General features: G+C 53.9%; 1 long non-coding RNA gene across 1 annotated transcript in view; it reads right to left on the bottom strand.

Moving 5' to 3' along the window:
* Positions 1–12,664, bottom strand: part of LOC139185346 (uncharacterized) — a 23,437-nt gene extending 10,773 nt beyond the window's left edge. Inside the window, exon 1 of the long non-coding RNA XR_011568972.1 lies at positions 457–12,664. This is a non-coding gene — a long non-coding RNA (uncharacterized lncRNA). The remainder of the gene's footprint in view (positions 1–456) is intronic.
* Between the last annotated feature and the right edge of the window lie 832 nt (positions 12,665–13,496).

A 13,496-nucleotide genomic window follows, 5' to 3' on the forward strand; every position in this document is an offset into this window, starting at 1 on the left:
GAATACGGGATGGGGTTTCCAAAGACCACCACCACCCCGGGGGGAGTTGCCAGGATCTAAGGTTTTCTTCTAGGTCTTGGAAATTCCTGCTCCGTCCCCCGTGGCATCGCAGCTTCCAACCCTCAAGGTGCCCTCGCCGCCGCGCTGGGCCGGGCGCCGCGGCCACGACGGGGTTAAGGCGCCGCCAAGATGGCCGCCTTGTTTTGCACTTCTGAGGGGGTCACGCGGGAGGCTGCCCTTTGCCTCCGGGGAGGCAGTCAAGGTCCCGCCGCCCTCCCCGGGCGGGCGCTCTGCCCTCAGCGGCCGGACGGCGCCTCCTCCCCTGCGCGTCCCGCACTTTCGGGGCCGCTGAACTTTCCAGGCCCCAAGCGAGCCAAACTCCCAACCTTCCAGGCAGCAGGCCTGGCCTTGGATGGGGCGAGGCAGGGAGGGCCCCCCACCCACCCTCGGCGATACCCGGGCCGGGGGTGCGCTCCAGCCGGGCCCCTTCGGCCTCTGAGAACGTCTGGAGGCCCTGTGAGCCGAGACCACAGCCTGGGCCGCGATTCCTACTTCTTGTCTCTTGCCTGAAGCCGCCCCTGCAGTCTCCCGGAAGGCCTCCGAAGGCTGCTCCCGCCTGCAACCGGGCAGGGGCGCGATGCACGTGGTCGCACTGCCCTCCAGTGGCCGGTGTGCCGAACAGCACGGCGGGCCGGGGCAGGGGTCCGGGTGATGAGCCAGTGTCCCGTACACTCAGCCGGCCGGCCCGCCTTAGAAAAGGGCTCCCCCTTGCTGCTTTTGAAGACGTGGCCTTGCTCATCCCCAGTGCCTTTTATAGGCGGCCCTTTGCCGCGGTGGCCACTAATCCAACAACAGGGCATTTGCTTCCGCCAGTGGTTCTTGAACTCTTGTGTGCCCCCTTCTGGGTGCCCAGTTGCTTCAAACCCAGATTGCTAGACCCTACACCCAAAGTCAGGGAATCTGCATTTCCTTGCTAACAAGTTCCCAGGAGCCGCTCCTGGGGAGACATTTATAGAACCACTGGCCCAGGGGCTCCTCCTGTCCTGAGGATCCTGTTATTCACTCATTGGGTATGTGATACGCCCTGCTGGGCGCTGAAGACCAGAAGTGACCGTCACCAAGTTCCCACCTCACCAGGCCCCCTATAACAGAAAAGACAGATTCATTTAAATAGATAATCTCATATTATCTATTTGAAAAATAGGTTCCATTTGAAAAAGTGTTCAAATTCCTCTGAAGGAAAAGAATAAGCTGCTCAAAGAACTTGTATGCATGGAAAACTATTTCAGAGTTGGGATGAGGAGGCTGTTGTTCCCTCTCTGAGGAAGCTCTAAGTTGAGGCCGACAGGAGGAGAGAAGAGATGTCAGAGAGGTGGGAGAGGGTCTGAGGCAGCAGATAGAGCAGGCGAGAAGCTGTAGACAGTGAAAGGAGATGCAGAGACTGGAAGGATGGAACTGGGTGGTAGAAGGGGAGGGGATGTAGAGGGTCAGAGACCCCAGGTCTATGCATCTGGTACCCAAAGACCCCACTTCAAAAGGGGCAACATGCAGAGAAAGCTGAACAATTAGCCACCCTCCTCAGGGCCCAGGAATCGTGTCCCACCAGAGGAAACCTCAGCCAAGTGCCCTTGGCCCATGAACTTGCTGCTCCCTGAACCAGATTGGTGCAGGCTTCTCCCCCAAACCTGAAGGAGAGCCACATTTGATGGATCCAGGTGAGCAGTGGTAGGAAGACGTGCTGTACCATCTACCCATCTGCACACTGGGCGTTTCATCTCCTCCCTACTGTGGGTACAGGATACAGCCATTTCTCCAATGAGCATTTTTAATTATCTATGTGTCTGCTCTGGAGTCACTACAGTAACACGTGAGGTGTGCCACAAGGGGCATGGCCTGCCCGCTGGACTGTCCTGCAGGGCAGGGAGATGGAGGACCCCATCCCTGATCCCAGTCTCAGTTCCTAGCTAGCTGCCTGAACCCACATCCCACCCACATATCCCTGGGGCAGCTCCTGGAGGGGAAGCGGGGCAGGGAACAAGATGGCAAAGGGAGTCTGAGAACTCCACTGTGGGGACGTTGTGTGTGTGCACGCTCAGTCACTCATTCATGTCTGAGTCTTTGTGACCCCTTGGACTGTAACCCTCTAGGCTCCTTTGTCCATGGGATTCTCCAGGCAAGAATACTGGAGTGGGTTGCCATTTCCTTCTCCAGGGCATCTTCCCAACCCAGGGATCAAACCCACATATCTTGTGTCTCCTGCATTTGCAGGTGGATTCTTTACCACTGCACCATTTACTTGGTATCAATGCCAGTTTGATGGCAGGGGTGAGGTGACCTCCAGCCACTCCACTGCCTCTATTCCTCAAGCTTAATCTCTAGGTATCTTCTCATTAGGACTGTCACCTTGCACAGTCACTACCCTCTCCAGTTTTCTCATCGGAAAAATGGGGGTGGAGATGAGTTGTATTAGATGATCTCCAAGGTGTTTTGATCCAGGCCTAGCCTATCAGCCCACGGCTGGAGGGATGGATGAAGAGAAGGTTTCTGCTCAGTGACACTGCAACTATGCAAAGTCAGGCCTTGGTGCTAATCACCTCCAGGTTGCGGGGAAGGAGAGAAGAGCATCTGGAAATCTGTTGCAGCTTCAGAGTCAAACCAGTCCAGTTCAAATACTGGCTCGGCTCCTGACTTGCTGTGTGATCTCCAGCAAGTGGCTCAACCTCTCTGAGCCTCAGCTTCCTCACTTGAGAAATGAGTATAACATAGGACCTTACCTCATCAGGTTGTTCTGCAGATGCACAGTGATAGCTAACCACTTATCAAGCACTTATTCCATGTGAGATGGCACACTAAGGGCTTCTTAGGAATGACATGAGGTCACGCACGTAGTCCTGGATCGCTGCCGGCGAGGAGTGACGTTTGATAATGAGAGCCCCAGTTGTTATCATTTCACAATCGCCCCCTGGTGCTTTGCACAGGCGGGTGCGTTCAGTAGACAGGAGGGGCTTAGCAAGCCCTCGGCACACAGGAAGCACTCAATAAAAGATGGCCTTTATTATTAAGACAGAAGGGACCCTTGTGAAGAGTTGCTGCAGCAAGGAGAAGTGGGGGAGGGTGGGCTGAGAGCAAGGCGCACCCGCTTCTCCCCAGGCGGGCCAGGCCCCGGGCTGCCTGGTTAGCCATTGCCCGGGCTGCGACGTCAGCTCTTACTCACCCTTCCCAGAGAGCTGCTAATTAGCCTCCTCGCAGCCAGGAGCTCCCCAGATGAAAGGTGCCTAATACACATGCAAGGTGTGACCCCCATATTTATAACCAAGGTTCCCTTGGGTGAGGAAGGCCCGGAGGCAGGGAGACAGGCCAGATCAGGGCCTCACCTTCTTTATGACAGAGGTTCTCAGGGAAGGGAGCTGCGCTGGGGTGGTTGCGAGCCTGAGAAAAAGGCTTCAGGGCAGTGGGTGTGGGACACCCAGGTCCTGGGAGTGGGAGGAGCTGGGTGGTTGAGGGGGAGGAACGCTCCAGGCCTCAGGCTGCATCTCGGACCAGGAGCTCAAGGTGGGGATGGTGGTAGCCCTGACCTCACAGCACTTAGGACAGTAGGCCTGCCACCCTCTGGCCTTTGCTCCTTCCGTAGACATTGATTAAGCACCTACTCTGTGCACCTACTTCATGGCAAATAGATGGGGAAACAGTGGAAACAGTGGCTGACTTTATTTTTCTGGGCTCCAAAATCACTACAGATGGTGACTGCAGCCATGAAATTAAAAGACGCTTACTCTTTGGAAGGAAAGTTATGACCAACCTAGATAGCATATTCAAAAGCAGAGACATTCCTTTGCCAACAAAGGTTCGTCTAGTCAAGGCTATGGTTTTTCCTGTGATCACATATGAATATGAGAGTTGGACTGTGAAGAAGGCTGAGCGCTAAAGAATTGATGCTTTTGAACTGTGGTGTTGGAGAAGACTCTTGAGAGTCCCTTGGACTGCAAGGAGATCCAACCAGTCCATCCTAAAGGAGATCAGTCCTGGGTGTTCATTGGAGGGACTGATGCTGAAGCTGAAACTCCAATACTTTGGCCACCTCATTCGAAGAGCTGACTCATTGGAAAAGACCCTGATGCTGAGAGGGATTGGGGGCAAGAGGAGAAGGGAACGACAGAGGATGAGATGGTTGGATGGCATCACCGACTCGATGGACATGGGTTTGGGTGGACTCCGGGAGTTGGTGATGGACAGGGAGGCCTGGTGTGCTGTGGTCCATGGGGTCCCAGAGAGTCGGACACGACTGAGCGACTGAACTGAACTCTGTGTCAGGCACTGGGTGTGCTGGGAATACCGACGTGGACATGCCAGATCAAGCAGACCTCCCCACCGTGGACTCACATTCTGTGTGGAAGACAGACAAGAAACACAAGCACCGAGTGATCCCTGATACTCTCCCTGACAGTGGCCCGCACTGTGAACAAGACAGGACTGAGGTGCAGGGATACGACAGAGGTGATGCGTCAAACGCAGCAGTCACACACACTTGCCAAGGCAGGTCTGGGCAGATTAAGAAATGGACGGAGGGTGAAGGACCAGCCCAAAGCTGCCCAGCAAATCCAAGGCTGGAGCCTGGGTCCGCAGCACAGGAACCTTGACCACAGCTGGTGAAGCGGCCGCAGAAGTCCCCTTTACCTCTGGTTAACAGACGCGCTCGCTGCCTGGCCTCATCTGTGCACCACCTGGCCCTGTGCACTGGCCAGTCTGGAGTTGGGGGGGCAGGCGGGCAGCGAGGGTTACAGCTGCTAGGCTGCACCTCGGTCTCACATCTCTCTCCGTTATCCCAGCTGCCCGGCGAAGTCAGTAGCAACCCCATAATGTTCATTCAGGTGAGATTCACATACTGGAAAACGAACCCTCTTAGAGTGACCAGTTCAGTGGCATCTAGCACACGCCCAGTGTGAGACCCGCATCTCTACGGAGCTGCAGCTCATTCTCTCCAGCCCAGAAGAGAACTTGTGTGCATTAAGCAGTTGCTCTCCATCCCCTCTCCCTGCAGTCCCTGGAAACCACCAGTCTACTTTCCATCTCTGGATTTGCCGGTTCGGGATGCATCCTGTACCCAGATCTTTAGGCCTGGCTTCGGTCACGGGACCTGTGTTCAAGGTTCACCCACACTATAGTATTCTGTTTTTTGGCTGAATACTGTTCCATTGTATGTAAGCATCTCTGTAAGCAGTTTACAGACAAGGAAGCACTCAAACCAGCAACGCCCAAAGGTCACAGCCCGTCCACACAAGATTGGATCCCAGCCTGAGTCCACGCAGGCCGTTTCCACGAGCGGGCCTGCTCCCCGGAGCATGGGCCCAAGTCCCAGGATGGGAGAGGGCCGCCTCTGGGAGTGGACTCCGGCGCCCCCAGGTGCGGCCCCGCCTCTTCTCAGCACAGGTTCTCAGTGTGGGCGAGGTGGCCTCCCAGTCACCCTGCTCCAGGTCAGCCCAGAGCGTGGCTGAAGAGGCCGCCTCCTTGAGTGGAATTCCAGGTCCCTGCCAACCTCAGGGCACTCCTGGGCCCCAAATCCTCCCTCTCAGCTGGGTCACGAGGCTGGCAGGCACCTCAATCCAGGGGCAGCCTGGTGGGCTGGCCAGGTCAGGAGCACTGGACCCCAGCTGGCTGATGGCCCTGGGCAGAGCCCCCCCCCAACCCAGCAAGTAGATACCTTGACCCACAAGCATTTATTAAGCACCCATTCTTTGCTAGGTGGCACGCGACTTCTGCCTTTACAGTGGCTCCCTCGCTGAGGGAGGCACCAACCCCTGCACAGAAAGTGGGTTCTGGGACCCAGTAACAGAACGGAGTTGGGGAGTCCCTGAACTCGGTCAAGAAGGCTGCACATGTGCCAGCCCTGCCAGCCTCCCTCTACAGGGCAGGTGGAGGGCACAAGGCAGGCTACACACAGACCACTGGGATGCCCTCGCAGGATGCCCACTTGGGCTCCTCGATGCCCCAGCAGGATGCGATATTCACTGTCCATGTACCCCCTGACCTGACTGCTTGCCTGCCTAGCATCCATTCATTCATTCATCCCATTGTGTTGACCAGTGCCCATCTAGGGTGTGTGTGTGCGTTAAGTCACTTCAGTTGTGTCTGACTCTTTGCGACTCTATGGACTGTAGCCCCCCCAGGGTCCTCTGTTCATGGGATTCTCCAGGCAAGAAAACTGGAGTGGGTTGCCATGCCCTCCTCCAGGGCATCTTACCAACCCAGAGATCGAACCTGGGTCTCTTACATCTCCTGCATTGGCAGATGAGTTCTTTAACAGTAGCACCACCTGGGAAGAGGATACAATGTTTTTTTAAAATGTCAAATAGTCCTTGTCCTTTGGGAGTTTGAAACCGAGTGGACTCTGCAAACTAACAATGACCATGTGGCCTGGTGCAAGGAGCCCAGAGCCAGGGCCCCCACTCCGTGGGCAGCCACTGCTCGAGCGTGAGTGTGAGCAGCTCCCATGCGTCCCGCAGCTGAGCCTGTTTCTAGACAACAAGCTCCTCACCCCAGACATGTACACTCCCCCCATCCATACACACGATAGGTTCACTCGGCAAAGAATTTCACCAGCCAGGAAATGTCCCCTGAAAGTTCCCCTGAGGACTCGCAGAGGGGAGAGAAGGACCCCCCAGGGCCCCCAAAGGGCACCATTGCATGGCTCCTGAAGGCTGTCCTGGGGGGTGCTGGGCTGAGCTGAATGACTCAGGAACTCCCCCAGGCTGGTACACGGCCACTGCCCACAGTGGCCTCCCCTCGGTGCCAGGCACATGCTCAGCATGGCACGTGCATTTCTTAAACCACTAAGATTTTTATCAGTGACCAGCCCAAGGTGCCAGGACCAGTGGAGAGTTTGCAGTGTGGTCTGATCCACCCCGAAGTCCACACCCACAGTTGTACACATTATCCCCGAGACAAGGCTGGTATCCAACGCTCCCCCACGTACTGGGCAGCCTCCTGACTGTCTGCAGGAGAGGGAACTGACCCCCTTTCACATCAAGTCCCACCCTAACCTGCTCCTGCCAGCTCCCCTCGCCCACCCCAACTGACTCTTCCTGCAGTCAGGAAGCACCTTCGGCTCCCAAAGAGCCCCCAGAGGGCCTATGGAAGGAAGAGAATGAGGTGGGGACGGACAGGTCCATGTATAGGCCTCGGAGGGGAGGGGAAATGACCCTTTGAGGGGTCAGATGCTCTAAGCCGCCCCACTCTCCACAGATGTCATGAAGACCTTGCAGCCAAAGGGGAGGGAGCAAGCTGGTTCTTCCAGGTGTCTTGGCTGACCTGATGTAACCCCAGAGTGCCCTGCAAGCCAGAAGGCAGAGGAAGGGGTGTGTGGGAAGGTGGTGATTATCGACCTCCATTTCAGGGCTGGGTGTGAGGGCCACCTGCCCAGGGAGGACAGCCTGGTCAAGAAGCAGGGATGAGCCCCTGCCGGTCCCGGGTGTAACCTGAGGCACAGGGAAGCCATGGGAAACAGGCCAAGTGGAGTCCCCACAGCCGGGACATGGCCACTGAGAGGCCCAGTGACCACAGCCGCGTTCCCTGGGCTCTGGTTAAAGCACCCTAATTAATTCCGAATCCAATCTTTATGCCCACTGTGGGAGGAAGAGGGTCCCCATTTTACAGATGAGGAGACTGAGGCTCGGAGATTTGACAAATGTTCCCATTGCCACGTGGCCTGGAAACAGTACAGTCAGGATTCACATCTGGTCTCTCTGACCCCAAAAGCTTTGCCCTCGGTCACTTAGAGCTTCCCTAATGGCTGGGTTCAGTGCCAAGACCGGCAACTGAGCTGTTCAGACTCCCTCTGGATGAGAGGGTGAGAGGACCAGGGAGTGGACAAGTGGGCAGTGGGCAGTGGGCAGTGGGCAGCATGAGTGAGGGCAGAAGTATCTCCACTTCCACAGCCACCGAGCCATTGAGCAAGTGGACAGGTAGGCAAGTAGACTAAGATCCAAATAGTAGGACAGCTAAAGGGCTCAGAAGGGAAAAGCAACCACTGCTCCATCGAATGGCCTCTGGAGGACAAGAAGGACCGAGGTTTCTGGGAAGCTGGGTGGCCCATCTAGTGCTAGCTAACCGTGAAGAATACCCTGTAGACCTCCCTCCTGAGACAGCAAGTCTCCAGAACAAGGGGCCCTGCCCGCCAGGTACACACGCTCCATGACCAAGTACCGGGCCGGCCTGGTCAGTCATCGACCGGCCATTGCTTGATTGCGTAAGAGGACCCCAGGCCAGGCGTTGCCGTGCCAACCCCTGCTGGGAGGAAAAGAGGAACAAGAGATCCATTGGCCCTTCCCGAGGTGGAGGTGGGGGTGGTGGCCGAGAGGGCCTTGCTGCTGCCTCCTGCAGGGAGGTAGGCCTGGCCAGGACAGCAGCTCTGCCCTGCAGCCACCGGGCCCCGGGGTCAGTGCCCAGGCCTGTTTGCCAAAGGGATTGGGTACAAGCTGGCATGGAAGTAGCTCACCAAGGGGTCATTGCCAAGGGCTGGGGGAGTAGGGGATGGGGGGAGATCTGAGGTCCAAGGAGGTAACAGGGCTATGAAGGGTGGGGTCAGGGTGCACAGAAAACGGTTCAACAGCTTGCTTCCCTCCCCTGTGCCCACCCGCCTGTGTGAACCCCCTGAGCCAAGGAAATCTTTAAGGGGACAGAAACCAGTACTGCCCTCCTTGGCCTTTCTATGCGGGGTTCCTTGGTCTTCTTAGCCCCTTATCCCCAAATGAGGACCTTCTGAAATTATACTCCATTGGAAAATGCCACAGAGGTCAGTTTGGACCCTGAGCTGGACAGCAGTGAGAGGCAGGGTTAGGGGCAGGGAACGGCCCAGCCTCAACACAAGCCCTGAAGAGGAGGCGTGTGCCCCCTGGTGGCTCTGTGTGGAACAGACGTGTGGAACCACACTCCCCAGACAGGACTTGTAGGAGAGCAGCCTCCACGCAGCCTCCTACAGGCTCTCAGTTCAGGAGCATCTAAATAACCCATAAATTCTTAACGGGAGTGGGGGGAGGTGATACAATTTACACAAAAGGTCATTGTGAGGATTGCACAATATGGGCAGTCCTCTCAGCGTGACATTCTGCAAATAATAATAATGACACAGTGACTCGGGAGGTAGGTGTTTGTTTCCAGTTTTCATGAAATGGGGGCTTGCTCAGAAACACTCAAAGAGTAACTGGCAGAACCCAGATTTGAACCTAGGTGGGATGCCAAGCTTGTACCGTGTTTTAGGCACTATAACCACTCAGATCTTAACAAGAGACCGTTTCCAGCCAATGGGTAGCTTTTTCTCTCCTGTCTCCTGCTTCCAAGAGACTGCACTAATGGGGAGAAGACAGAGAAATGACCCTTCCTCTTCGCATGTTCAAAGGATCAGTGTTAAATCTTTGTGTGTCCCGCACTTTACAAAGGACTTTCCCCTGTGTTACCTCACTTGCACTTCACACCAGCCCCGTGAGGGAGGGGGCTGTGGCCCTCTACAACATGCAACCCTAAAGTCGGTGGTTCACATAACTTCCAGCCCTGCACCCACATAAGCCCCACCTGGGGCCAAATCCAATACCCAATATTCCTGTAAAAATCCACTCACAGAAAATATTTGCAAAACATATGTGACGAGGGACCAGTATTCAGGATATAGAAAGAACGCATATAACTCAGTAGTAAAAGGACAACCCCACCTAAAGATAGACAGAAGATTTGAACAAACACTTCTCAAAAGAAGACATGTGAATGGCCAGGCCAATAAGCACATAAAAGAAGATAATCAACATCATTAGTCATCATTAGGAAGTATAAAATAACACATTATACACCCACCACCATGGTGGAAATTGAAAAGCCTGACAAAGCCACATGCTAATGAGACTGTTAACGGGAACACTCATACACTGTTGGTAAATGTATAAAGTTGTACAACCACTCTGGAAAAAAGTCTAGTGATTTCTCATAAAAATGAAACCTATACCTCTTCCATGACCCAGCAATTACGCTTCTTAGGTATTTACCCAAGAGAAATGAGGATATATGTTCACAAAAAAGACTCATAGGGGAATGTTCCTAGTAGCCTTATTCATAATAACCAAAAACCCAGAAACAGGCCAGCAGATGTACAGACCGTGGTATACCTACATGAGAGCACACTCCTCAGCAACACACGGGGACGAATTTCTGAAACGCACGGCATAAAATCAAAATCATTATGTGAGTGACAAAAGTATTACACAGGATAACCTATTGTCTGATCCTATTTATATGGAGTTCTAAAACTGGCAGAGTAATCGATGGTGGGAAAATAATCACAATGGCAGTTGCCTCTAGGGGCTAGGGTAGGGATTGCCTGGGGAGAGAACTTTCTAGTTGCCAGTAATGCTTTATATCTTGATTGGAGTCTCATTTCATTATTAGATGCATTTATTGAAAATTCAAAAAGACAGTTGTTGTGAACATTTCATGGTATGTAATTTTTTTTTTTTTTTTTTTTTGCTTTCCTGATGGCTCAGCAGTACGGAATCTGCCTGCAAATACAGGAGATACGGGTTCGATCCCTGGGTCGGGAAGATCCCCTGGAGGAGGGCTTGGCAAGCCACTCCAGTATTGCTGCCTGGAGAATCTCATGGACAGAGAAGCCTGGCAGGCTACAGTCCATGGGATCGCAAAGAGTCGGACATGACTTACTGACTAAACAACAATGACAACAAACCTTCTTTTACCCCAAAGGAAAAAAAATTATAAACAAATACTGAATTCTAGTTAACAACTTGCACATGGAAACACTGAGGAGGAAGTGTGCCCAACCCATCTCTCCAGCCCTCCTTCCACTTGCCCCACCAACCACTGCTGACAGCTGGGCTTCTCCAGCACCAGCAAGCAAGCAGATCACCAGGACAGCCTCATAAGAAGTTCCTTCTGAGTGAGTGCACCTGGGCTGGGGCCCAAGCATCTGCATCTCTGACAAGCTCCAGGTGATGATGCTGCCAGTCCTCGGACCACACTTTGAGTAGCAAAGACTTTGAATGTTACCTTCTGACAAAGATAATTCCTATATCGGGATCCACCAAATGAAGGTCACCCCAGTGGCCTGGCCCACATCCCAAATCTAAACAAACCTCAGTCGGGCCTCAGTTATTGACACACCTTACTGAGGAAAACTAACATGCACGGGTGGCAATCCTCTAAGACAGCTGGAGCTAGCTTACCTGGCCCTAGAAGAGAGGATCCGCTGGCCTTATAAGGAAACCCTCACCTCATAGCCAGTCATGCTCGGTATCCTTGTTACTGCTTCTAATGCTTGATGAAACCCTTGCCCCAGAATCCTCAGGAAGGGTGCTCCACCCCTTGTGAGGCCATATACTCCCCCAACCCATGGAGTGTCTTCCCTTGAATAAAGGACACTAAAGCTCATTAGGAAATTGTTTTATTTCATCACCTGACACTTCCTGCCTCTTCTCTTTGGCTCCCACTGCTCCCCTCCTGCTTGCCTTGCCTTGACCACCCTGTGATTGGCTCTCTGAGTGCCCATCCATTTTCCACCTTTCCCCACCTTCCTCTTCCAGTGGGTGACAACTCCTACTAATGATGATGATGACTGATAGCAACGACAACCATCTGTGACACTAGGCGCTTGGACTGTGCTGCATACTTTACAAGCATCGCTTTGTGATTAATCCTTTTAACAGCCCTATGAAGTTGATACTAATACTGTTCCCATTTTACAGATGAGGAAACTGAGGTACAGAGAGGTTACACATTTGCCCGAGGTCGCAAAGTCTTGGTCACCTGTATGTTTCCTCTGGCTCCAATTACTACCAGCCTCATGGTAACGACTGTTGTGTCTGCATGTGCACACTCACACACCTGTTTTCTCTCTGCACTGACATCATGTTGTCTTTGAAAGTAGGGACAATAATGCTGTCTCTCTCCCTCCTCCCCAGCCCCTCACCCTCATCAGCATGCAGGCATGCTAAGCCGCTTCAGTCGTGCCTGACTCTTTGCTACCCTATGGACTGTAGCCCACCAGGCTCCTCTGTCCATGAGATTCTCCAGGAAGCAATACTGGAGTGGCTTGCCAAGCCCTCCTCCAGGGGACCTTCCCAACCCAGGGGTCAAACCCACCTCTCTTACATCACCTGCATCGGCAGGCGGGTTCTTTACCTCTAGAGCCTTTGCCACATCAGGGTCTCTTGTTCAAAATGGAACACGACGCAAGTCTCAGCCCACCTGTCATGGGGGCCACAGATGCCCCACTAGTCCTCCCACAGGGTGCTGGCATGGGCGCCCCCAGCTTGGAGCTCCCCAGCTGAGTGGGCCTCCCAGGCAACCCCTTCCGGTTCAGCCCATCTCTGCTCCTAGCTCCTTTCAGTCTTCCCTCCCATCCCAGGGTGTCCAGAGCCTAAAGCAGCCAACCTGGGCCCCGCTCCACCTGCCCTCTGAAGGGGACCCCACGAAAGTCTCCTTTGCTCCCACCCCACACACTACCCCCTGCACCACATGCTCTGTGAGAGCAGGGAGGGACCAGGCCCCTCCATGGTAGAAGGGTCTCCCGGGCTGGCCTGAGATCGGAGCAGAGTTCAGGTTGGAGGTCCCCGCCCCCTCGAGTAACCTTGCCGGCTGCTCGGTGTCTCCATCACCTTCCAGCCTAGACCGGAGGCATCTCCCACGTGGAGCCCTAACCATGTCCCGCAGTTCCCAGCCCTCCCCAGCACCCCCTCCATCCTCCCGCAAGGCCCTGCTTGGTTTCTCTCCTCCCCGCTAAGACCGAGGAGGGAGGAGATTTTACTTCCCCAGACAAGCTCAGCAATGCCGTGTCTCCTCCTAAGAGGTTAAGGCTAATTGCTCTTCCCAGAAGAAAAGCCTCCGAGGTTTTCCTTGTGGTGAGGTAGGAGGTTGGAAAATTACATGTTCGAGGCAACATCGGGTGACTATATTAAGTCCAGTTCACAGTCGGACGGCTACTGGGCAGCACAAGCTCCATCTGCTGGCCCAAAGCAGAATACCAGCGCGGTCCCGGGCGGAGAGGCCAGCACCGCTACTCCGCGGGGGTGGGGAGTCCTGACGAAGGCACGACGCACACCCGGCTCCGTCTTCCCTTACTGTTCTGATTTTAAAAGCCCCATCTCAACAGTGACGTCTAATTTATCGTGTCCCACATACACTAATTTTGTGATTTCCAGGGATGGAAAGACTTAAAAACTGCCAGTTATGAGCACATCAAGTTGCATACATTAAATATCTACAGGTTTTTGTTTATCGATCAGACCTCAATAAAACAGTTTCTTTTTTTAAAGGTACCAGACACACTATACACATTAGGCAACGAAAAGACTGTATTTCTATACACGCCCATACAAACACACTGAGACATCTAATTGATGTGATCTCTGACACTTACTGTACCAAATTAGATTTGGCAGCCTTTAGCCTATCGGAGAAGGCAATGGCAACCCACTCCAGTACTCTTGCCTGGAAAATCCCAT

The sequence above is a fragment of the Bos indicus genome, chromosome 10 (genome assembly GCF_029378745.1).
Source record: "Bos indicus isolate NIAB-ARS_2022 breed Sahiwal x Tharparkar chromosome 10, NIAB-ARS_B.indTharparkar_mat_pri_1.0, whole genome shotgun sequence".
In the NCBI taxonomy this organism is placed as follows: domain Eukaryota; kingdom Metazoa; phylum Chordata; class Mammalia; order Artiodactyla; family Bovidae; genus Bos; species Bos indicus.